General features: G+C 44.8%; 1 protein-coding gene across 2 annotated transcripts in view; it reads left to right on the top strand.

The window, feature by feature from the left end:
• FARP2 (FERM, ARH/RhoGEF and pleckstrin domain protein 2) overlaps positions 1–25,184 on the top strand; it is a 1,631,776-nt gene that overhangs the window by 445,825 nt on the left and 1,160,767 nt on the right. The window lies entirely within an intron of this gene.

Genomic DNA, 25,184 nt, shown 5'->3' with positions numbered 1-25,184 from the left:
TACCTTTGTATAGTTTAATTTTGACATGTAACACACACCTTTGGTGAAGGCCCAAGGCTGGTGAGGAGCTCAACATACCAAAGGTAATCCCCAACTCCCGTCTTCCCCTCTGCCAAGACAGCGCAGTGTCACAACCATCAATTATTCTTGCTAACCTGTGTGTCGCTGCCGAACCACTGTACTCTACTACAAGTAAGCACCTATGCTAATCTTGTCCTACACGACCATGTATTGCAGCTGGGCTGATAAGAAATACTCTGTAAAGTAAGGTGTGCCATTTGTCCATTCGAAGTCAGAAGTTAGAGACTTTTGAATGCTAGTGTGGGTTCTTCTACTTATTCGGATCTTGAGCCCCCGATTAGTAAACTTTAAGTCTCTAGCAGCCAGGCCTGTAACAGATGTAAAACCCGTGGAAGTTTAATTGTTTTCACTGCAGCTGGTCTCCCTAGCCAGGTGGCAGTGCCGCGCCCATGACGTTTCTGTAGCTCTTGTAATAGAGGATCGTAACTCAACACTATGATCTTCTCGATGGATGGTGCGATCTGGATTCTCAAATAAGTATCCGCTTTAGGTGCCCAACTAAATGGGAAACTGCACAGTATCTTATTTGGAGAACTATTCAGTCAAGGACTTCAGACTTGTGTAGATTGATTTTGATACCGGGTGTTCTGTTTTAACTCTGCAAGCACCAGAAGCAGGGGGAGTAGTGGATGCGTAACTGAGGTCATAATAAGATTTGCAAACGTATGTTTAAAAATATTGTTTTACAACTTGCACACCATTGAAGTTGTCCTTGCAACACACACTGTCAGCAAAAGGATATTGAGTAAGCACGAAAATCTGGGGCAATAGAGGGCATGTCCTGGATTAAAATACTCCTGAAGTTATGCCATTCACCCTGATTCTTGCCCTGGGATTCAGGTGACTCGCTGAGATGCCTCCTGTTATCCAAAAAAACATGTGGCTGCATAGACGTGCTGCCTTCGGTTCCTTCCTTTGTTTCTGACCTGTTGACATGGACCTGAGTCAGTCGTCCAAAGACTCCAAACAGTTATCAGTAATGGCGAATTATGTCGCCGCCAAAATAGACCGGATTCAAACCAGGTCGTGACAGCAGGAAGCAGATGGTGATCATTGACTTGTACGGGGTGTACGGCCACGACTCAAATCTGCCCAGTGATTCCATACTGGGAGGTGAGGTGCTGCCTCGAGAAACACTTCCTGCTCCAGCTGATAGGCCGGTTCCGGGCAAGTGGCTGTGCCAGCGACTTCACCACTTCCAGCTCAAAATCTTCACGTAAGTTCAAATTCAAGCCACACTTAAGAAACGAAAGCGGGCCGCAATCCTGTGCTGCCACTCGAAGCTGTGAGGGCCTCAGACGATAAGAGGCCTTTGTCGAGGTCAGCGGTCCTCCCACCCGAGTAGGTCTAGAGTGCGCTGTTGTCGATTCTGCAGCAGCGGCCGAACACATTCCTGTGGTAATATATGGCTTTGAAGCAATAAGAGACAAGTTCTTCCTTTGATGCTTTATTGCTGTGATTTGTGCTCCGGTTTGTGTCATCCACATTTCGTGGCTCCGCATGCAGTAGCCCGGCCGGCAAAATGTTTGCTTGACTAGGCCACCGTAACCAATTATGCGCAGTGTTTTACTAGCTCTGACTACATTTTATTTGTCTATTTGATTTCTTTCGTTTTTAAAAAAAATAATTTTGGGGACATTTTCATGCTCAATAACCAGTACACTACAGGGTCACTCCTGCTTCAGCACAGCTGAGGTGACTCAGTTCGTAGAATCCTCGTAGTTACATCCATTTGCGTTAGTCCGGTTATTCATTACAAGTGTTGTCCAATCAGGGCTTTAAGTGGGATGAAAAAACTGGTGGGGGGTCTCTCAAAGGGCCATGGCCAGTGTAATTAGTGGTGTGGCTTTAAAACACTTACACTAACAATCTGTGTTTAGCATAGTGTGCCGCCCGATTTGCATTTTGCTGTTTCTGTCATTGCATCCGGATATGTGATACAACAAGTAACATCATACCTACAACAAGTAAGGACTATTGTCTTTGTCAATTGTTATTAGTTGCATAAGATAAATAAGCTACATCTATGGTTTGTTACATATAATTTTGAAAAAGCTTCCAATTAAAGCCCTAGTGACCCTACCACAATGTTGCTGCTCTTGCTTTTTAGAAAGAGAAGGGAAATCCAGAAAGAAAATGACTCTCTTTAAGGATTTCCCTTCCGCCACAACGCTCCCCTGGCATGACATCATGCCATAACTTCTCCACTAGTGAGAAGTGAGCAGTGTGGGCAGCGCACATTGATGTGCTGCTGACTCGAAACGGGTCTCTATCTGGCTGTTTTGCGCCCCTGGCACTGCTGTCACCGCAGTCCGGAAAAAAACGAACCACCTGTGCCAGGGCTCAAAACAGAGCCCGATAGAGACCCGTTTCGAGCCCCCCCTTAAAAAAACTGCCGGTGCTCAGACCCCTTGAGACCCGGCCAACTTAAAGTCCTGTGTCCAATGTTACATGTCAGGTAACTTTTAAGCATCATACAAACCCTAAACCCCTTAGGAAGTGACCGCGCACAACGCAGGATATTAATGACTCACAATGCGTTTAAAAATAAATAAATCTTTATTTGCATTTTTCACGTATTCTTAAACAAATACAAATTCGAGCTGCAGAAACAACAACGACCCATGTGTCATAACTTTATTAACAGACTAGCAGCCCGTCCCGACGTTGTCCGGGGATGAATTGCTGCCGGCCAGCAGTATATTGTTTTGTAGGATTTCGTTTTGATCGCATTTCTTATCTGTGACAGGCCTGTGAAACGCTCCGATTCACAGTGCACTGCTGATGCACTTAAGAGTGCACGTTCATTAGTGTGTGAACTCGAGTTTCCCTACTTTATTTTTCCTTGCAATATTATATTGCGCGAACTCGACAACATGGCATGAGCACAATTTACATTACAGAAGAACACATTCATTTGTGGTAGGCACGGGGAGACAAAGCGATTTGCCTGGAATCACAGGATGTTGAACTGATGCTGAGATTCGAACGTAGCTCCCCAGCTCTAAAGTTCGCAATTCTAGAACTTGTGGCGGGGGGGTGTGTCTAAAAGTGTATGTCGGTGCTGGCCATCAATGAGAGAGACCTGTGCATTTTTCAAGTGGGTGGTGAAAAAACATGAGTATGTTGCTGGAGATGTGGGCCGCCGTGCCACCAATGTACTTACTGGGGGAGGGTAAACACCCATTATTCCGCAACTTTCTTTCCGCATACCATCACTCCGCATACTTTCATTACGAAAGTACCATGACTCCGCAATGCCATTATAACGCATGGCATTACATTTTATATGCTTTTACCACGCATACATTTACAACGAAATTCGTTGTAAATGCATGAATGGTAAAAGCATGTTTTTTTTAATGTTTGGATAAGGTAAGTATGGGTAATGGGGTATATGTTTTGGGGTACTGAGGTATATGTTTTGGGGTGTTTGGGTATTTTAAGGGTTCAGATATAGTTTTGGGTTATGGGGTACAGGGGTAGTTTTAGGGTTTAGGGATAGGTATGGGTTTTGGGGTACAGGGGTATTTTTAGGGTTCAGGGCTAGGTTTGAGTTTTGCGGTACAGGGGCATTTTAGGGTTCAGGGGTAGATGTGGGTTTTGGGGTACAGGGTTATTTTTAAGGTTCAAGGCTAGGTTTGTGTTTTGGGGTACAGGTGTAGGTTTGGGTTTTGGGGTACAGGAGTATTTTAAGGGTTCAGGGCTAGGTTTGGGTTTTGGGGTCCAGGGGTATTTTTAGGGTTCAGGGGTAGGTTTGGGTTTTGAGGTACAGGGGTATTTATAGGGTTCAGGGCTAGGTTTGTGTTTTGGGGTACAGGGGTATTTTTAGGGTTTAGGGATAGGTTTGGGGTTTGGAGTACAGGGTATATTTATAGGGTTAAGATGGGTTAGTGTTTAAGGGTGTTGGGGTATTTTAAGGAGTAAGGGTGGGTTATGAATGAATATGGGGTGCAGCGGTATTTAAAGGGAGCAGGGTGAGATTAGCACACAATATGAGACATGGCATTAAGGGCGGAACGTACCACACGCCCCCAGCGTTTGTCACGGCCCCAGCACACGCCCACAGCACAACGCAGACACGCCCACAAGGGACTACTTTGCTGGCACGGTTCTTTTACCTTTTAAATGTATATGGTGGGCGTCTGCATAGCCTATGTCCTTCTGCTGCAACTGCCCTTTCCAACACTGTATTGGGTGTTGTGATTGGTGCTGTGGTTCCTGAGATTACCCGCCTCAAAGGTTTGGGCTCTCTCTTTATTATATTAGTATAGAAGATATAGATATAGATCATAAGATCATATACAATTGCATCATTCAGTACGGCATTTTGACACTACTATGATCATGATTATTTATTTATGCGTTTTTATATAGCGCAGACTTTACCCGAAGGTGTCAGAGCGCTTCACAATAGGAACAGAACTGATACATGAGAACAATTACAAGTGAACAAATTACAAAAGCAAACGTTACATTACATGAGGCAAAAGTGACAATCATGAGCAAACAAAATACAAGAGGTAGCAAACGGTGCAATACAGGGGGAAAAAGTGACGTGTGCAGGTTACAAAAGTGTACAAAGTACAAATAGAGGTATAATACTGCAATAAATGGAGGACACTCAAACACAAGAACAAACGTTACGTAGGCAATGGTGGCACTTGTGCAACAGGTGCGTTTGACTTGTTTATAAATTATAACCCAATATTGGTCACCCCCTCTCGCTCACCCAGCGCTTCCTCTAATGGAGAAACTCCCTGGTATTGTCTCCTGGTGCCTCCCTCACCCTGGAAGTTAGTGTCAAACATGCTACTTCTACTGTACGGAGTGAGTCTTCTACCACACCCTTATCTGCTGTATTGATCCACAAGTCGGGGTTGGATTGGGTTAAAAAACCGGCCCGGGCACACCCCAAAAAAAAAGTGACCCACATTTGCGTATTGCCTTTGCCCAAAACAATGCTTCAGCGAAGTTTAAGCAAAAGAAAGTGGGTGGGGGCATTTTTTTTTATTAACTTCGGTTGGATAAATAAAAATGCACAGATTAGTTCACACTGCTGAGCCACACATGAATGCAAGTGAGACCACCTCTGCTCAGTCCTCCTGCCCTGCTCAAACAGCATACATCAATGGACCGGCCCAGCGAGAGAAAGGGAGTGATAACTCCGCCCATCTGCCCAGTGGCGTAACAATAATTGAGGGGGCCCCCCTGCTAGGTCGGTGGAGGGGTCCCCTCCGGACTCTATTGAGAGCTCTCAGGCCGAAGTGCAGTGCTGAGGGGGCCGCCTTGACCTTGAGGGCCCCACACTGCGGGGGATGCGGGGGCCTGTGTTACACCCCTGCATCTGCCTTTAGAATGGCCACTCAGGCACCCACTGGGCCGCTGGCGGCATCCCGACAGCACCCCAGGCTGTCCAAAAAAGCAGCCCACACCTAGAACTCGCCTACCGGCCCTTCAGTCATTTCCAGAGGGCCTGCGTTACCAATCCAATCATGCCACAAGTGTATGAGCGACTGGACCGTGTGCTTTAGGGTCTTGAGAGGACCCCTCTGTCAGACGCCAACACCTCCGGCACATTGCGGCCCAGTCCAAGCTGTCTTTCTCGATGTCAACGACAATCCCGCATGAAGCTCTCCTCAGCCACCCCCATTCAATCATGTTTCGAACTCAGGCCTGGAGGGTCAGCCTAGCCTCTGCCATCCATCTAATTGCCACCTGCCTTTTTGCCAGTACCAACCCCAGAGGTGCAAATTTATTCCACACATTTCCGTTCTTAGACGCAGATAACACCCAGAAAAACGCTTCCCTCAGACGCAGCACTACAGCCTGCCAATACTGCACCACGTAGGCCTCATCTCGAACTCTGATCAGTACCATTTGGGTAAATTCCACTTAACATGATGGCGTGATAGGTACGATGCAGCACATAAGTTATTCAGAAAAGGGGGTGGTGATGAATAGAGTGTCTGAATTAAGCAGACCACTCTTACCCAGTCCAAAGATCAGGGCTTGATCCATCACCGTTATTTATCTCACTGCACCGTCCCAGCTCAGAACCTGGCTATATGCAAATCAGTCTGTCCCTGGCCCAGTGCATCATGGGAACAGGGCAGACTAAACTACCAAGCCAATTCTTCACCAGAAAGGAGACAAGCTACCGGGGACCGGTTTCTGGCATTTCAGCCGTCTTCGGCCCGGCTTGCTTGAATCCTGATGGAGCAGTGAGAAAGGGACTCATGTCTGAGTATACCCTGCCACACCTATAGTGGCCAAAAACGATTCAGAAAAGGGGGTGGTGATGAACAGAGTGTCTGAATTAAGCAGACCACTCTTACCCAGTCCAAAGATCAGGGCTTGATCCATCACCGTTATTTGTCTCGCTGCACCATCCCAGCTCAGAACCTGGCTATATGCAAATCAGTCTGTCCCTGGCCCAGTGCATCATGGGAACAGGGCAGACTAAACTACCAAGCCAATTCTTCACCAGAAAGGAGACAAGCTACCGGGGACCGGTTTCTGGCATTTCAGCCCTCTTCGGCCCGGCTTGCTTGAATCCTGATGGAGCAGTGAGAAAGGGACTCATGTCTGAGTATACCCTGCCACACCTATAGTGGCCAAAAACGATTCAGAAAAGGGGGTGGTGATGAACAGAGTGTCTGAATTAAGCAGACCACTCTTACCCAGTCCAAAGATCAGGGCTTGATCCATCACATAAAAGTTAGCCAGTTTAAAACAGGAGGTGCCAGACACACTTCTCGGACCTGTGCTCATGCCCTAGCCCAGTGCAGCTCTGACATTGGCTCTAACAGATCTTCTTCCCATTTAGATTCTGCCAGCATTGTAGGTAAACCCTGTTCGCCTTTAGATTCATACAGTCGGGAGACCAGCCTCCTACGTGTGAATATATCTAACAAGACTTCGAGCGTGCGTGTCTCATGCAGTGTCTCTGAGAAACCCGTCCCTATCTCCCTAGCAGTCCCTGTCAGCTTGGCAAATTGGAGAACCTGCCCAGGGCCTATCCCAAATCTTTCCTGGATGCACTGTATTTATATTTGAATTTCGGCACACCTTGTGTGCCACTTAACATCCCCCGGTGACAGAGGGACACTCTCCTCCCACTATTACCCAGTGGTGGCTCCTCCACTAAGGCGGAGGAGCGTTGCCTCACTGCTCCATAGCAGGAAACAAAAAATGGTAATAACTTGCGTTATTATTATTTTACGTTTTCTTCTGCTGCGGCAGCTTTCTGGAAGGGGCTGCTCCGAGGACAGAGGAGCAGGGGAGGAGTGGTTTGCCCACTCCTAAGTGCACATGACTGTTTGGTCAGCCCTCTCGGGCTGCCCAAAACAGTCATGCACACTTCCCATATTCTTCATGCAGGCTGCATTGCAGCATGCATGGAGAACATGCCCAGGCCCCCATTCCCTGGCTGAGCAACCCATCCACGGCGTTCAGACCAATCACAATGCTGCACTGCAGCTTTGTGATTGGCTATCGAGAGCCTAGGATCCGGGTGCTTTCTGCTGTCTCCTGTATCCTGCCAAAACCGGAGTCCAGAGGAAGAGGACGGAGGAGAGACGGCACCCGGCCATCACAGGCAAGCGTGTTTTTTTTTTTTCACCCCGTACCCTTTGCCCCCGCCTCACCACCCGAGTCCGGTAGCAGCCTCTACTGCTCTTCCCATCTGCATAGTCAAAATTATGACTTATTAAACAAGGCCAAGAACTCAGTTGAGGGGAATGGAAATATAACTTGATTCCTATGCCACTGAGTTCATGTAACATATCTGGTGCCTGTGTTCCTGTCTGTAAGGGACCGGGCCTGTCATTTCAATCTGGACTGTTCCCACTGGAGCAGTACTTTTCTTATGGCGAGACTCTATCTCAAGTGATATTTTTTGCAGAGCTTTAAATGGGAATAAAGTAGTGCAGATACTCATTTAAATGCAGTGAGTGGGCGGGGCTAGGGGAAGGGCTAAACGCAAGAAATGCGAAACTTATTGACTTATATAATAGTTGCAGCACATACCAAAACACCTCAAATTGTTTTGTGTATACAAAACAGGTTAATTCGTCATACAAAACGAAAGCTAAACAGTGATATTTTAACATTTCCTTGTGTTGTATAATTTCTCTAATTTTTCTCTCACACAAAAACATGCACACACAAGCAGGCAAACAGACAAACATAAGCAGGCGCTCACACAAAAGAATCTGGTGGGATTAAAGCCCTTTACCCACCATGGCTTTCCTCATTGTGCTGTCACTGGACTGCCTTGATTCCTTGCAACACAGCATGACGGGGAACACCTGGATATCCTGCAAATTAGCCAACGCTGAATTGTTCAGTGGGAGCTCAGCTCAGGGCTATAAAAGTGCTTTGGCTGTCAAAGAGACAGGCTAACACCACTAGAGGCCAATGCGCCTACCTTTCATGAGTACTGGTACTCTCCACGGCAGTAGAGAAGTGCTGGTACTCAGCGTGATAAAAATAAAAGTGCCGGTACTCAGTACCGGTGAGTACCGGCCCATTTAAAGCACTGATTGTTGGTGAAAAACAATCGACTTGTGATACAGTGTGAAGCAATCTCTAGCAACTGGGATTAATTCAAGCACTCCTTCCATCACCTTCTTATTTGTTGCAGTAGACTCCCTAAATGTGGGCCCCCTGCACACTGTCTAACAGTACTCAAGTTATACCTCACTGATGAGGCTATAGTGGGCTGAAAGATATCTGGGCTTGCTTATGTTCCCATCTGGAGAGGACAAGGCCAGGCAGTTAAGACTGGAGTCTAACAGTTTGCCCCAAAACTTTTCTTATTGGAGCAGGACCAATACTGAATTGGTTAAGGTTGATTACTGTCTAGAGTGTCACAGGAAGCAATCACTAGTGCCTGAGATTAATTCAGGCATTCCTTCCGCCACCTGTTTGTTGGAGTTACCTTCGAACACATGCCTCAGGAATGAGTATTACTTTCTGCTAAATTGAATCATAATGCACCCGTTTGTGTTGATTTTCAAACAAATCTTTGATTTGGTAGCTTGTGTGCTGTGCTCGGTTGCATAGCAAGTTGTTGCAAATCTTGCCTGCAGTGCACAGCGACCCTTCAGTGTTGCAGAAGCAGGAAAATAATTAGCGGGAACATTGCTTGCCACATAGACCACCAAATGACGACAATGCCTCATTTGCACTGGTAGTTCGGAAGGCAGCCAAGGTACTTGCATTACAGCTGCCCTTTGTTGAAAGTTTTGACAGCAATATCATCACTCCCAGTTAATGATGCCATCACAGATACTCCTATGGCTTACTAGTCTAAATCATATTCTTGGCTGCAAGCAATAGGCATTGTTCTATGATCAGGATTTTTTCACTAAGTACCCTACTACAGAGTACCATTGTACAGGCCTCGACCAGTAATGTGAATCATAACTCATTTCAAAACTATCTTGCTGATAGAGAATACAAAAGGATTAATGCCTTTGTCAAACATGTTTTTATTGGCCAGCTTGGTACTGCGATCTGTTAACGCAAACACTTAGTCTGTCTATAGGACACATATGCTCTTTGGTGCATGGCCAGCAAGATGTGGCCTGGATTCGGAGGATCTGAGATACACACTGACTCTGATGAACCATGGTGGGAAGGACACAGCTAATCCCTTTATTGACAGGTAGCCGATAACAGCATTGTCCTTTGTATGCAGGCCTGGGTGAGGTCCTCTAGATTCTCAGTTGATGTACAGGCATTGCTCATGAATATGCCCTTTGATTGGTCTTGTCTTTTCGGAGAAAAGACGGATTGGGGTTATGAATAGTTAAAGGCAGCAGAGCATCAGAAAACAATCGATGGGGATTTTGAATCCTGCAGAACATTTTCCACACCAGTTCTGGAAATTTAGGGCCTATACTAGAGAGCTGGTGTATAAGCAGAGGCAGCAATCACTGCCCCAGATGTAGAAGACAGCCCAGTCCTTTCGTGGCCATTGATGCACAACCAATACACAGCCAGTGGGCCGGCAGTGTTACTAATCTTCCAGCTCATCTTTCCCAGCTAAGAAGCAGCTTTAGTTTTTCACTCAGCTGTACATGCTCAACCAATGGCGACCAGGATCCAGCACTTCCTACTGGGTTGGCAGTCCATCACATTCGACACATGGGCATTGTAAATTGTTCAAAAATTCTATGCCCTATGATTTCTCCTGCCTCCGCCCTACCCAGTATCTCTTCGAAACCAGAGCAAACGCCAGAAAAGCATTTATCCCTCCTGCTGCAGGAGATACCTATATTGCTCTAATGGTCCAGTAAGGCAGGGCTGTTACTCCTGCTGCTTCCTCATCCCGAAAAAGTATATAGACTTCGGCCCCAGAATGTCTTCCTTTGGAAGGACAAATTCCAAAGGCTCACGTTGGCCCAGATCCTTTGTGCTATGGACCTAGAAGACTGGTGTCCCTGGACTTGCAGATTGTGTATTTTGATGTACTTGATCTGTAGTCCTACAGGTGTTACATTTGGTACAGGGAGGTCTGGAGTACTTTCAGGTTGCTGTTCTCCACTCCTTCCACACCAGCACCTCTCTGCTGTTCACAGAACTGATGTTGGTGGTTACTGACTATCTTTGGAGGACAGAGTTCCTGTATTCCATTACCTAGATGACTGGCTATTGAAGGCAAGCTCGCTGCAGTCAGTCATGAACCAACTCCAGGTGACAGGGGAACTCCTAACATTGTTATAGTTTAACATAAACATGGCCGAAATCGCACTTGATTCCGTCACAGGAGCTTCGATTTACTGAGATGATCCTGGACAATTCAAGGCTTTTCCTCCCACACAGATTCCGGAACCTAGGGGCTTCGACCCGAATATTTAAGGCCTACACCTACTGATCCCCTCCCTTCCCCCTCCTTGACTACCCCTAGCTCCCACCATCTGCCTAGCAACACCACTGTTACCCCCCTGATCTTGACACAGCAGTTGCTCATATCCCCCCTCTGACCTTCTCGGCCCCTCCCTCCATTGACATAATCCCCGATAGAGCACCCTGTTCTATCCTCAACCAAGATAGCCCATCAATTGATCCCAACGATACTAGTACTCCTCATATCTCCTCAGCCCATCTTTCCAAGGTGGTAACTCTCGCTGGACCCCAATCTCGACCAGATATTATCAGCCCTACAGCAAATCAATTCGGACATCCGATCCCTACACGATCTGATCTTACAACAACCCAAATTCTCTTGCAATAAACAGGAATACAGATTTTGCCCCCCATCCAAGAATTATGGTCACAGTCAACATCCACCTGCAAGTTCCCAGGCTCAGGGCTCTCCTCATTGGAGCACAGTGCCGCACCTCAATGCCTCATCCCGCCCCAACAGAATGCTAAACCCCCTCTCTATCATAGAGATAGACGCCCTCCTTCACTCATACGAGCTTCCTCCTCCTCCACTGATAACTGGGCACTCTGCCATTGTTTTCACAGAATCACAAATTCAACCTATCCCTATCAACACACACAGAGCCCCCAGACTCATACCTAGAGGTATAGTTGAGAATAATCTCACTAGAATCCCCCTCACCTACGATCCCATAACAGTACCCATCAAGACAAGACTAAACTGTATTTTCCTTAACTGGACATCTGCTTCCAGACATGCAGATGAGATAGCAGACTTATTACTCACTAACAAACTTGACACTCTGATCCTAACTGAAACTTGGTTAAATGATACCTCCATTCCCATCATGGACATTTTGTTACCTCCTAATTATGACATCACTAGACTCGACAGAACAGACAGACCTGTTGGTGGGATAGCCTGCATACATCAGAGCAGCCTTACAGTGTCCAATTCCAATGCCCCAACCCTGTCCTCCTGTGAATACCTCTGCCTAAACATCACCAGTAATAACAAACAAATCTGCTCCTTTCACACTTTCTATCACCCTCCAGGAGATAACCTCACATTCATTGAGCAACTCATGGATATTGTGGCGTCAAATAATAGCCATCAACATAAGCAAATATTCCTGGGAGACTTCAACATCCATCGGGATAATCAGAACAACACTGGGGTAAACGGTCTCAAAGCCTTTCTCGCTGACCCCAATCTCGAACAAATGGAATATCCCTACTCACAACAAAGGTGCAATTCTCGACCTCGTAATTTCAAATGCGGACTTCACATCACTTGACTCGATCATCCCTTGCGATTGGTCTGACCACCACATTATCACTTTCCAAATCTTAGAAGATGTTAAACGCATCCATACACAACCCCTGAGATCTAAGATCTGTAAGAGAAACTTGAAAAACCTTGATTCTATCCCTATAGCCTAAACTAACGCTAACCCTCTTTGCTCCCCGGATGACCTAAATGATGTCCAAGTTCTAACCAATCTCTTCTTCCACTCCATCACTAATCTTGTTGACAACATTGCCCGGCTCCAATTGAAAAGAGCCTCCACAAAAGACTCGAAACCCTCGTACGATGGGAGGTTAAATGACGATAGACGCTCTCTCAGATTAATTGAACGACGATGGAGAGCTGCTCCCTCAGCTGAGCACCTTAAGCTTCTTAGACTTTCCAGAAACTCCTATTTTAGAAAAATCAGAAAGTCTAAAACTGACTTCTTCAGGTCGCAACTTGACCAAGCTATGAATAGACCCATAAAGGTTTTCGACCTTATTAAATCCCAAACTAAGGTCATACCTATTCTCCAGAACGCCATCCCTCCCAAACTACCAAATTGTGAAGAATTTGCATCCTTTTTTGCCTCCAAAACAGAATCCATAAAATCAGACTTAGGCAAGGAACTCTTATCCATCTCAGACACGGAAATGAAATCTATATGCCGACCTGGCTGATGCGCAAACTAACACCCTCCCTAAATTCAAACTCAAAAACAACGCAAATTGGCCTCACTTCAACACGTACAGTGAAGACTCTATACTAAAGACACTAACCTCTCTAAATCCTTCCAACCATTTCACAGACCCTCTCCCGGCTAACTACTTAAAAGATTTCATTCCCCTGATACTACCTGTCTGGACCAAGATAATAAATATGTCCCTCCTTCAAGGAATCATTCCAGACATCCTGAAAACTGGTCAGGTTTTGCCGATCCTAAAGAAGATAACAGCTGACCCCTTGGACCTAAATACCTATCGGCCGATTTCCAACATACCTACGCTAGCCAAACTCTTGGAAAAATGTGTTAACCTACAGCTGAACAAACACATTGATAATTTCAACTTGCTCAACCAATTTCAATCTGGTTTCCGAGCAGGTCATAGTATAAAATCGGTCATAACTCACATAATTGACGCTCTAAAAATCCGGGACCAAAATTAAGCTTGCCTACTTATCCAACTAGACCTATCGTTTGCTTTTGACACCGTCAAACAGGACAACTTGCTTGAACTCCTTAAACAAAGAATGGGTTTGTCTGACATTGTATATCATTGGTTTGCCTCCTTCCTTCAAAACAGATCCCAAAGATTCAAAGTCAACCAGTCCCTGTCCAATCCTTTGCCTGTAACTCTTGGAGTTCCACAAGGCTCATATTGCTTGGCTGAAGACATGAGGGAATGGCCCGCGACTTGGCTGAGAACATGAGGGAATGGGCCTTGGCAGAGGAAAGGTGCATGAGAGAAGTGCATACAGATGGAAAAGTTCCAAAGCGCTCAACTCTATGGAGAAAAATGCTCAATATGCTCTCGTACTCCAAAGCCAAAAATTGTGGATGGATTGAAAACTGCTACTTTAACGGTGATAAATTAGTACAAACTAACAATGGTTTATCAGGAATGCTGTTGAGATGTACATTAGTGGGGTGCGGAAAATTCCTATAATAAGAAAAATCTGCTGATCTTATGCAGTCTACTTGTACCTTGGGGATTAGAATCGCGGTACGGGGAGTGAGTTCTTGTTCTCAGTCTTGTTGACATTGGTCTTCTTGTATCACAAATTGCGTTTATGTAAAAAAACAAACGAATAATACAAAGAAAATGAAGGGCGTTATAGGCCTTTAATCAATAACCTGAAAAAATACCTTTATCCAGCAGATAGATTTATAATATCTCAAGATCAGGTATGTCAATTAAATCTATAAACATTTACACATAAATCCAAAAAGAACTTTAAACATAAATCACATAAAATCACAGTATCTTGTCATCAAAATCTGCAATTTGCATGATCCGCATAAGACAATTCATCTCTCAAAATCCTACCCTCTCTTAATGCCAGTCCTGACACATCAACAGGTAGACCAGCATTAATCCAACCAATTGCACAAGTTCCTAACTGCTGACAATTTTTAAAGTCAATTCCCCAGTAATTATGTAAGTTAAGTAATTATGCAAATGTACACAAATTGGCAAACTGCCCAAGCGCTTTGCATCGAAAATTCTATTCCAATTTGTCCTCATGTTCGCTCAATTGAATTCTGTCAACTCTTTAACTAAAAATGTAGAATGGTTAAGGTAATGGATCGGGACCATGTGAGTCTCACAGAACGATAGCCCAGTCCCAAAAAATCTTCACAGGGTAAAAATCTGAGTTAAAACCATAAAGGTCTATTCAAATTTAAGTCATTACAGAAACCAACAATAGTTAGTCAGATTCAAATCAGAATCAATAATGGATCAAATAAACACAATTGCAAGAGGTAATTAACATAAGGCTTCCTCTCATGCAAGTAAATAGCCAGAATCAAAATTTAGTTCAGCAAAGGACTAGCATACATACATCTGCTGAGTTCAAAGTCAAGTGAAGTCGAAATATAAACAAAATAGACAGACTAACGCGGAGCTTGTCTTCGTGAAAGTAAGCAGAAAGTCTGGAAAATCCCCCAAAATGTCAAATTTTTGGGGTGTTGAGGACAGTGAAAACACACTTGACATGGTGTGAAGTGAGATTATGGAGCTAAGAAAAAAAATATTCGTTTAAACATGATACATGAAACAAAAATATTTTGAAACACTTTCTTTGTATTCATAAGTATACATAGGAAATGAGAATTAATAATGTGGCATCTGTACAAGTAGTGAAAACAATACACAGTACACTGCTTAGGGGGGCAGACCTAGACAAAGGACAATGAATATGTTGCACATACAGGAACACCCATCAGATGGCTTCCTTCTCGAGGAACACAAATTAAAACATTTCAGCTAAGCAAACAAAACAGTACCACAAAATGAACTTTATTGCACTTATGTTCTGCTGAAGAAAAACACAGGACAGAAAACATGCATGGAGGAAACCCTGTCGCAAAACAATGAATTGTGCATTCATCTTTCAAAGCTTTAACCACGACTGAAATGATCTTCTTGTATACTATCTCCTCCTTTCTCTCTTTTTTCTCTTTTATTCTCTTTCTCTCCCCTTTTCATCCACTCTTATTCTTATTGCAAGACAGTGGAAAGGGGGACAGCCAAACATATGTAACACTTACCTGTATCCTTGACAAGGACAGCCAGTTTGGGCTGTTACCCTGTAATGGTAAAGCGATGATAACCATATCAAATTTTAATAAAATACTTTGAAATCAAAATGCTCTAATACAAGCAACTAATGTTATTAGTTCAAAACATCACTCAGAGGCACGGCAAATAGTGATTAATATATTGATTAATATTCCAGCTTCCAACCCTCCCCTACCACAGAACAATGGTGCTACATGCGCGCATGCAGTGTTTGAATCTGTAAGCAAATCACTCTACAGCTCCATCATGTTAGTCCTCCTTAAAATGAGATTTGTACCTTGATATCTTGTACATACAACCCTCCTTCCTCCCTGTTAGGTTTCAAACGGAATATCACATGCACTTCAATGTCATTGAGAAAGCCTGAAACGATCAGAAGGAATCATAGGTGGGACACATTGCAGATTTCCGGTTTACGACCTAGGGAGGACCCTTGTTTCACACCCACCATCATTGGCATCTAGAATCAAGAGTATGGAATTGCTTAGAAGATCTTTTTTTCCGAGCAATCCGGTGCTTGAAAAATTGACTAGCCCTCTAGAAAAAAAACAAGCATTTGCAATGTGATAGGTCTCGCATTTGCGAGAGTTTAAGCTACTGGCATTGTAAATGTCAATGGTTTTTATTTATCTGTTTTTGATAATTAACACAAATAAAAGGCATTGTCATTTACAATGCCAATAGCTCAAACTTTTGTAAATGCGAGACCTATTGCATTTCAAAGAAGTGGCTGCCATTGTCCCAGGCGCGTTGGAAAGAGAAAGCTTGCATGCCGCGCTGAATGTTGCAGGAAAGCATGTCACGCCTGCAGTAGGAGAAACTCATTAAAGAAAATAGTGCTCACATACTAAATAACTCATACTGTGTAACAACAGAAGTAAAAGGGCCAGTCGTCATGGATGGTTACAAATGAAGACAAAGCGGTACTAAGGAGGGACTAACAAGCCTATTAACTAATCAGAAGCCAGCACTTACGAAAGACAAATACACAAGTCAATGACAAATAAGGGAGGAGAGTGGGCGGAGCTTCAAGTACATACTCCAATACAGCATGGTTCGCAGAGCAGCACATGCACTGCCCAGGCTCGACCTAAAAAAAACACTTGTGCTTTTGATGGCGTGCTGTGACAAATTATAGCTGCGCTCTCATTTGGTAATAGGCTCTCAGTTTATGCCAGTGCTAATATTATAACATAGTTTGGATTCCATCAAAACTGTGATTTTTCAATCAGTCCGCAAAGCTAAGTGCATGGGCTGGAAGTGGCCGAAAAGAGTAGTACCAAAGTTAGAATGCCCAGAAGCATGCTTTTTTAAAGGGTATTTACCAAATCTCCAGACTTCCCACAGCAGGAAAGGTCAGAATTGTATTTGTGATAGCAGCAGGATTAAAACTTTTTCCAGGTTGGGTGAAAAAGGGGTTACAGGCAAGAGAATTTGCAGTCTCTGACCATATTTTCGCATGAGCAAATCTATTCATGTATGTTTTCTCATTCAAAAGGGAATTCACAGCTTTACTAGGAGTACAGTTTTTTCAGCTTCCAGTGATACTTCTGTAAACTGGGAAATCCTGAATGTGGTAAATATGCACTAATGAAAGGACATATACATCAAAGTGCACTTTTGTGTTTCTTTTAAAGTATGAGGCCCTTAATATATTTTCACATTGTCCACAATACTTTTAGACTGTTTCTCCATTATTAATCGGTTTGAAAAGAAATTGCCCTCCATCAGCACGTTTTAATAAATCCGGGGTGAGCGCTGTGTTTAACAATAACTTACGTTTAAAAGCACTTGGTGCAGAGTTCCTTGTGCGTTGAGCTTACGGGCAGCAATGTTCCTTCTAGGGAGATATCAGAGTTCTGTCTAGTGGCAGTTTTGGCTCAGCATAAAGTAGCGCAGAGGGTTGATATGCCTGCTGCAAAGAAAAGGTCTGTATTTATTTGGATAGCTGACTGGATTAGTAAAACTAGCCTTTACCAGTGAGCAGGCCCGGACTGGCCGCTGCGGGCTCCGGGCAATGCCCGGTTTTGAGCCGTTTTTGTTACAGGGCCGTTTTTGCAGCTGAAAACCGGATCTGGGAACGAGCGCGGTCGCACCCCCAACACCCCCCGCCGAGCATTTTGCCACGGCCGGTTTTGGTTCTCAGTCCAACCCTGCCAGTGAGTTAAAACAAATGAAATGTTGTGGGAGAGGGGCTTTAGCGAGACGAAGGGCACTTTTTACTGGTGATACGGAATCTGAGGAGGAGATCTTGGGGGGAGTAGGTGAGGCTTGGGCAAAAAAGATTGTGGCACCAAGTGCCACCGGTTCTAAAGCCGGCCTTGTATTAAATGCATTGACATTTGGATAATCATTTAGGTGAGTTAGTTGAATTCCAGTGGTTCAAGGAAAGTCCCTATGCTGTCAAATCAGCACCTGGTATGATCTCAACGAATCCATGATCTTCTTGTCTAGGCAGAGTTGCCTCATTTCTCCAGCCAGTTGATTTAGAATTGGGCATTGTGGTCCTTGATGGTTGACAAGCTTTATGGCAGAGACTCCCCCCACCAGTAGAAGGATAAGAAACAAACTGTTTATTTAGCATGGCTTTCAGTGAAACATCACAATAGTAAAACATTTTTATCATATTGTTTTGGCGCTCCCTTTTTTTTTTAAACAATTTTTATTTGTAGCAAGCGAAATAGCCATCGCAAAAGCTAAAATTCAGAGAATATCCGCGTTTGCGAACGCAGTTTAGCTGTGTGCTATGTAGGTAGTCAAATACTACTTGCAAAATAAGGAATCCCAAAAATTGGGATTCCTTATTTTGCGCATGCATTTGGAGAATCACAATTTGCAATTCCCTAAATGCTAAGCTAGTAGGCATCGCAAATTGCGATATTGCCTTAAGGAATCACAAATTACCACCAACTTAAAGTTGGTGGTAAGTTGCGATTTCCTTTAAAAAATAACTTTTTTGCTTTTTTCAAAGTGCCATGTGGCACACAGACATGCCCTTAGGGCATGTATGTGTGCCACATGTGCACACATGCACAATTCAGGGGTGCCCTTTTGAAACCCTTGCACCCTTGAAATTACATTCACAATTTGCGAGTACCTACCGGGTATTCGCAAATTGCCAGCGCAATTCCCATTCATTCCTATGGGCCTCTTGGCCCATAGGAATGGATGGGAAGCCATGCCTTATTTGCGACTCGCAAATAAGGAATCGCAAAATTATTGCGATTCCTACGTACATAGCATTGTGCAAGTCCTTAATAGCGATTCCCTAAAAAATTGCTATTAAGGACTCGCAAAATGCTAAAATGATACATCTGGCCCTAAATCCCTTATTTGATTACTCCTAAGGTCTCATGAGTAATGTTTGTGATTGGAAAGAACACAGAGCCCAGGGGAGCTATTTGCTAGTGGGAGTGGGAAGTGTGGTTTTGCCGATTTATCATTTATTGAAGGACTTTTATTTGTCTCACAGTCACTTCTGCCTGTATTGCTAGTTTCAATTCTCTTAACAGTTTGCCAACATTTGTTATTAATCTGATCCTTCTTATAATTGTCTGTCCCTTGCTTGGTTTTAGAATTTTTGAACTAGCTTGTGAATTAAAACTGAATAGTAGGTGACCTACAGTGAGCTACATCATGGAAATCTCACACCTCTCACATGGATTAGTACAATGGTTCTTAACCTGTGGTTCAGGGAACCATAGGGGTCCGCAAAGCGTAATCAGGGGGTCCACAACTGCATAGAAAATGACATAATATTAACAGAATCATTAACTGTATATAAATAAAGAAGCAACTTGTAAAATTATCATTTTAAAATATTATGTTAATGTGATGGAATTTGGAAATTCGAGGCTACAAAATAAGTTAGTTTTTTTATATAGATTTTTGGGAACAGTGCAAGTGCATTAAACAGAATGTAGTATGGAAGTTGAGTGGCCTCAATTGAATTTAGAAGAGCTCTACCATACCCGTTTCCTTTTTTTTGGTCTGAATTAAATAAAATATTTCATCTTTGTGTGTTTATTTGATGAAAGCTTGTTTCTGTATGTGTTTTTTGCAGCTCAAATCATTGAACAAGCTTAGGCCGGTGTTCTTGGTTTCTGGTAATGATTTGGTGGGGTTCCCTGGTGAAGTGTCTTTGTGAGTTAGTGATGACGTGACCATGTTGGTTCCTTTCGGACTCCGTAGAACAGTGATGTAAGGGCTTGGTGTGGGTAATAGAATGTATGATATAGATTGTTCAGTTAATGGTTACACACTGAGGAATGAAGACTTTTAATACCAAGCTCCGTTTGTGGCAGTGATCATTTTCTCGTATCCTGCTGGGGAGGATGCTGCAACTGGTGACGAAGTAGGGTATTGCGTAAACCTGCAGCCCGAAAAACCGAGAGTGCTCTTTCGTAGAGTTTGCTGTGGTCCTGCAAACTTCTAGTGCATGCCACGTGTGCATCAGTTGAAGTGAAAATTGACGGTTGGTTATGTGGAGTCAAAGTGCCACTTCAGCCAGCGCAAGACTGGTGAAGAAAGTGATGGAGTTTGTTTGTCACCGGCTAGAAATTTGCTGTTTTCAATGTAGATTTTCCTTTCCACATGAAGGTAAAAGACCCCCCCATTGGACAGATATGCAAAGGCTGTGGGAAAGAGAATAATTTTGTAACAGTTTGCAAAGCAAGGGAAAGATCAAGTGCTTCAAGTAAAAAAACGAATTGGAGGAAAGATCAAGTGCGTCACGTCAAGAAAACAAAATGGATGCCAGAACGTTCCAGACGAGACATTCCACGCTCGCCCACAAGGCCAAGCAAACACACCAGTTGAAGCAAGTGCAATCATAATGACATCGACTGTCATCAAATTCCTCGTCTAAAAGTTTGTCATTGTCAAGCGGCGGTGAGAAAGATGGATGTGCAATGTCTATGTTGACTGCTGGATGACATGCGCATGTAGGATTAACTTCTTTCAAGGACGAATGCCGGCTGAAGCTAGGTCGACAAGTGAAAGTGCAAAATTAATTTGGACACTCTCCTAAGATCACACTGAAAGTGAATGAGTGCCCCATACCTTTTATCATAGACAGTGGTGCTTCGATTAACATTGTATTTACAACAAGGGGTGGTGAGGGACAGAGTCTCTGAATTAAACAGAATACTCTCACCCAGTCAAGAGATCAGGGCTAGATCCAACACCGTTTTTTAGCTCACTGCACCATCCCAGTTTCAGAACCTGGCTGTATGCAAATTAGTCTGTTCCTGTCCCAGTGCATGATGGGAACAGGGCAAACCAAACTACAAAAGCCAATTCTTACACTGGGAAGGAAACAAGCTACCGGGGACCGGTTTCTGGCATTTCAGCCTCTTCGGCCCGGCTTGCTTGAATCCTGATGGTGCAATGAGCAAGGGACTCACATCTGAGTATACCCTTCCACGCTTAGGGTGGACAAAAATATTTACAACAAGGGGTGGTGAGGGACAGAGTCTCTGAATTAAACAGAATACTCTCACCCAGTCAAGAGATCAGGGCTAGATCCAACACCGTTTTTTAGCTCACTGCACCATCCCAGTTTCAGAACCTGGCTGTATGCAAATTAGTCTGTTCCTGTCCCAGTGCATGATGGGAACAGGGCAAACCAAACTACAAAAGCCAATTCTTACACTGGGAAGGAAACAAGCTACCGGGGACCGGTTTCTGGCATTTCAGCCTCTTCGGCCCGGCTTGCTTGAATCCTGATGGTGCAATGAGCAAGGGACTCACATCTGAGTATACCCTTCCACGCTTAGGGTGGACAAAAATATTTACAACAAGGGGTGGTGAGGGACAGAGTCTCTGAATTAAACAGAATACTCTCACCCAGTCAAGAGATCAGGGCTAGATCCAACACCGTTTTTTAGCTCACTGCACCATCCCAGTTTCAGAACCTGGCTGTATGCAAATTAGTCTGTTCCTGTCCCAGTGCATGATGGGAACAGGGCAAATCAAACTACAAAAGCCAATTCTTACACTGGGAAGGAAACAAGCTACCGGGGACCGGTTTCTGGCATTTCAGCCTCTTCGGCCCGGCTTGCTTGAATCCTGATGGTGCAATGAGCAAGGGACTCACATCTGAGTATACCCTTCCACGCTTAGGGTGGACAAAAATATTTACAACAAGGGGTGGTGAGGGACAGAGTCTCTGAATTAAACAGAATACTCTCACCCAGTCAAGAGATCAGGGCTAGATCCAACACCGTTTTTTAGCTCACTGCACCATCCCAGTTTCAGAACCTGGCTGTATGCAAATTAGTCTGTTCCTGTCCCAGTGCATGATGGGAACAGGGCAAACCAAACTACAAAAGCCAATTCTTACACTGGGAAGGAAACAAGCTACCGGGGACCGGTTTCTGGCATTTCAGCCTCTTCGGCCCGGCTTGCTTGAATCCTGATGGTGCAATGAGCAAGGGACTCACATCTGAGTATACCCTTCCACGCTTAGGGTGGACAAAAATATTTACAACAAGGGGTGGTGAGGGACAGAGTCTCTGAATTAAACAGAATACTCTCACCCAGTCAAGAGATCAGGGCTAGATCCAACACCGTTTTTTAGCTCACTGCACCATCCCAGTTTCAGAACCTGGCTGTATGCAAATTAGTCTGTTCCTGTCCCAGTGCATGATGGGAACAGGGCAAACCAAACTACAAAAGCCAATTCTTACACTGGGAAGGAAACAAGCTACCGGGGACCGGTTTCTGGCATTTCAGCCTCTTCGGCCCGGCTTGCTTGAATCCTGATGGTGCAATGAGCAAGGGACTCACATCTGAGTATACCCTTCCACGCTTAGGGTGGACAAAAATATTTACAACAAGGGGTGGTGAGGGACAGAGTCTCTGAATTAAACAGAATACTCTCACCCAGTCAAGAGATCAGGGCTAGATCCAACACCGTTTTTTAGCTCACTGCACCATCCCAGTTTCAGAACCTGGCTGTATGCAAATTAGTCTGTTCCTGTCCCAGTGCATGATGGGAACAGGGCAAACCAAACTACAAAAGCCAATTCTTACACTGGGAAGGAAACAAGCTACCGGGGACCGGTTTCTGGCATTTCAGCCTCTTCGGCCCGGCTTGCTTGAATCCTGATGGTGCAATGAGCAAGGGACTCACATCTGAGTATACCCTTCCACGCTTAGGGTGGACAAAAATATTTACAACAAGGGGTGGTGAGGGACAGAGTCTCTGAATTAAACAGAATACTCTCACCCAGTCAAGAGATCAGGGCTAGATCCAACACCGTTTTTTAGCTCACTGCACCATCCCAGTTTCAGAACCTGGCTGTATGCAAATTAGTCTGTTCCTGTCCCAGTGCATGATGGGAACAGGGCAAACCAAACTACAAAAGCCAATTCTTACACTGGGAAGGAAACAAGCTACCGGGGACCGGTTTCTGGCATTTCAGCCTCTTCGGCCCGGCTTGCTTGAATCCTGATGGTGCAATGAGCAAGGGACTCACATCTGAGTATACCCTTCCACGCTTAGGGTGGACAAAAATATTTACAACAAGGGGTGGTGAGGGACAGAGTCTCTGAATTAAACAGAATACTCTCACCCAGTCAAGAGATCAGGGCTAGATCCAACACCGTTTTTTAGCTCACTGCACCATCCCAGTTTCAGAACCTGGCTGTATGCAAATTAGTCTGTTCCTGTCCCAGTGCATGATGGGAACAGGGCAAACCAAACTACAAAAGCCAATTCTTACACTGGGAAGGAAACAAGCTACCGGGGACCGGTTTCTGGCATTTCAGCCTCTTCGGCCCGGCTTGCTTGAATCCTGATGGTGCAATGAGCAAGGGACTCACATCTGAGTATACCCTTCCACGCTTAGGGTGGACAAAAATATTTACAACAAGGGGTGGTGAGGGACAGAGTCTCTGAATTAAACAGAATACTCTCACCCAGTCAAGAGATCAGGGCTAGATCCAACACCGTTTTTTAGCTCACTGCACCATCCCAGTTTCAGAACCTGGCTGTATGCAAATTAGTCTGTTCCTGTCCCAGTGCATGATGGGAACAGGGCAAACCAAACTACAAAAGCCAATTCTTACACTGGGAAGGAAACAAGCTACCGGGGACCGGTTTCTGGCATTTCAGCCTCTTCGGCCCGGCTTGCTTGAATCCTGATGGTGCAATGAGCAAGGGACTCACATCTGAGTATACCCTTCCACGCTTAGGGTGGACAAAAATATTTACAACAAGGGGTGGTGAGGGACAGAGTCTCTGAATTAAACAGAATACTCTCACCCAGTCAAGAGATCAGGGCTAGATCCAACACCGTTTTTTAGCTCACTGCACCATCCCAGTTTCAGAACCTGGCTGTATGCAAATTAGTCTGTTCCTGTCCCAGTGCATGATGGGAACAGGGCAAACCAAACTACAAAAGCCAATTCTTACACTGGGAAGGAAACAAGCTACCGGGGACCGGTTTCTGGCATTTCAGCCTCTTCGGCCCGGCTTGCTTGAATCCTGATGGTGCAATGAGCAAGGGACTCACATCTGAGTATACCCTTCCACGCTTAGGGTGGACAAAAATATTTACAACAAGGGGTGGTGAGGGACAGAGTCTCTGAATTAAACAGAATACTCTCACCCAGTCAAGAGATCAGGGCTAGATCCAACACCGTTTTTTAGCTCACTGCACCATCCCAGTTTCAGAACCTGGCTGTATGCAAATTAGTCTGTTCCTGTCCCAGTGCATGATGGGAACAGGGCAAACCAAACTACAAAAGCCAATTCTTACACTGGGAAGGAAACAAGCTACCGGGGACCGGTTTCTGGCATTTCAGCCTCTTCGGCCCGGCTTGCTTGAATCCTGATGGTGCAATGAGCAAGGGACTCACATCTGAGTATACCCTTCCACGCTTAGGGTGGACAAAAATATTTACAACAAGGGGTGGTGAGGGACAGAGTCTCTGAATTAAACAGAATACTCTCACCCAGTCAAGAGATCAGGGCTAGATCCAACACCGTTTTTTAGCTCACTGCACCATCCCAGTTTCAGAACCTGGCTGTATGCAAATTAGTCTGTTCCTGTCCCAGTGCATGATGGGAACAGGGCAAACCAAACTACAAAAGCCAATTCTTACACTGGGAAGGAAACAAGCTACCGGGGACCGGTTTCTGGCATTTCAGCCTCTTCGGCCCGGCTTGCTTGAATCCTGATGGTGCAATGAGCAAGGGACTCACATCTGAGTATACCCTTCCACGCTTAGGGTGGACAAAAATATTTACAACAAGGGGTGGTGAGGGACAGAGTCTCTGAATTAAACAGAATACTCTCACCCAGTCAAGAGATCAGGGCTAGATCCAACACCGTTTTTTAGCTCACTGCACCATCCCAGTTTCAGAACCTGGCTGTATGCAAATTAGTCTGTTCCTGTCCCAGTGCATGATGGGAACAGGGCAAACCAAACTACAAAAGCCAATTCTTACACTGGGAAGGAAACAAGCTACCGGGGACCGGTTTCTGGCATTTCAGCCTCTTCGGCCCGGCTTGCTTGAATCCTGATGGTGCAATGAGCAAGGGACTCACATCTGAGTATACCCTTCCACGCTTAGGGTGGACAAAAATATTTACAACAAGGGG

Source organism: Lissotriton vulgaris, chromosome 11 (assembly GCF_964263255.1).
Source record: "Lissotriton vulgaris chromosome 11, aLisVul1.2, whole genome shotgun sequence".
Taxonomy (NCBI): domain Eukaryota; kingdom Metazoa; phylum Chordata; class Amphibia; order Caudata; family Salamandridae; genus Lissotriton; species Lissotriton vulgaris.
Note: the sequence above shows the minus strand (reverse complement) of the source record. Positions and strands in the feature narration are given on the sequence as shown.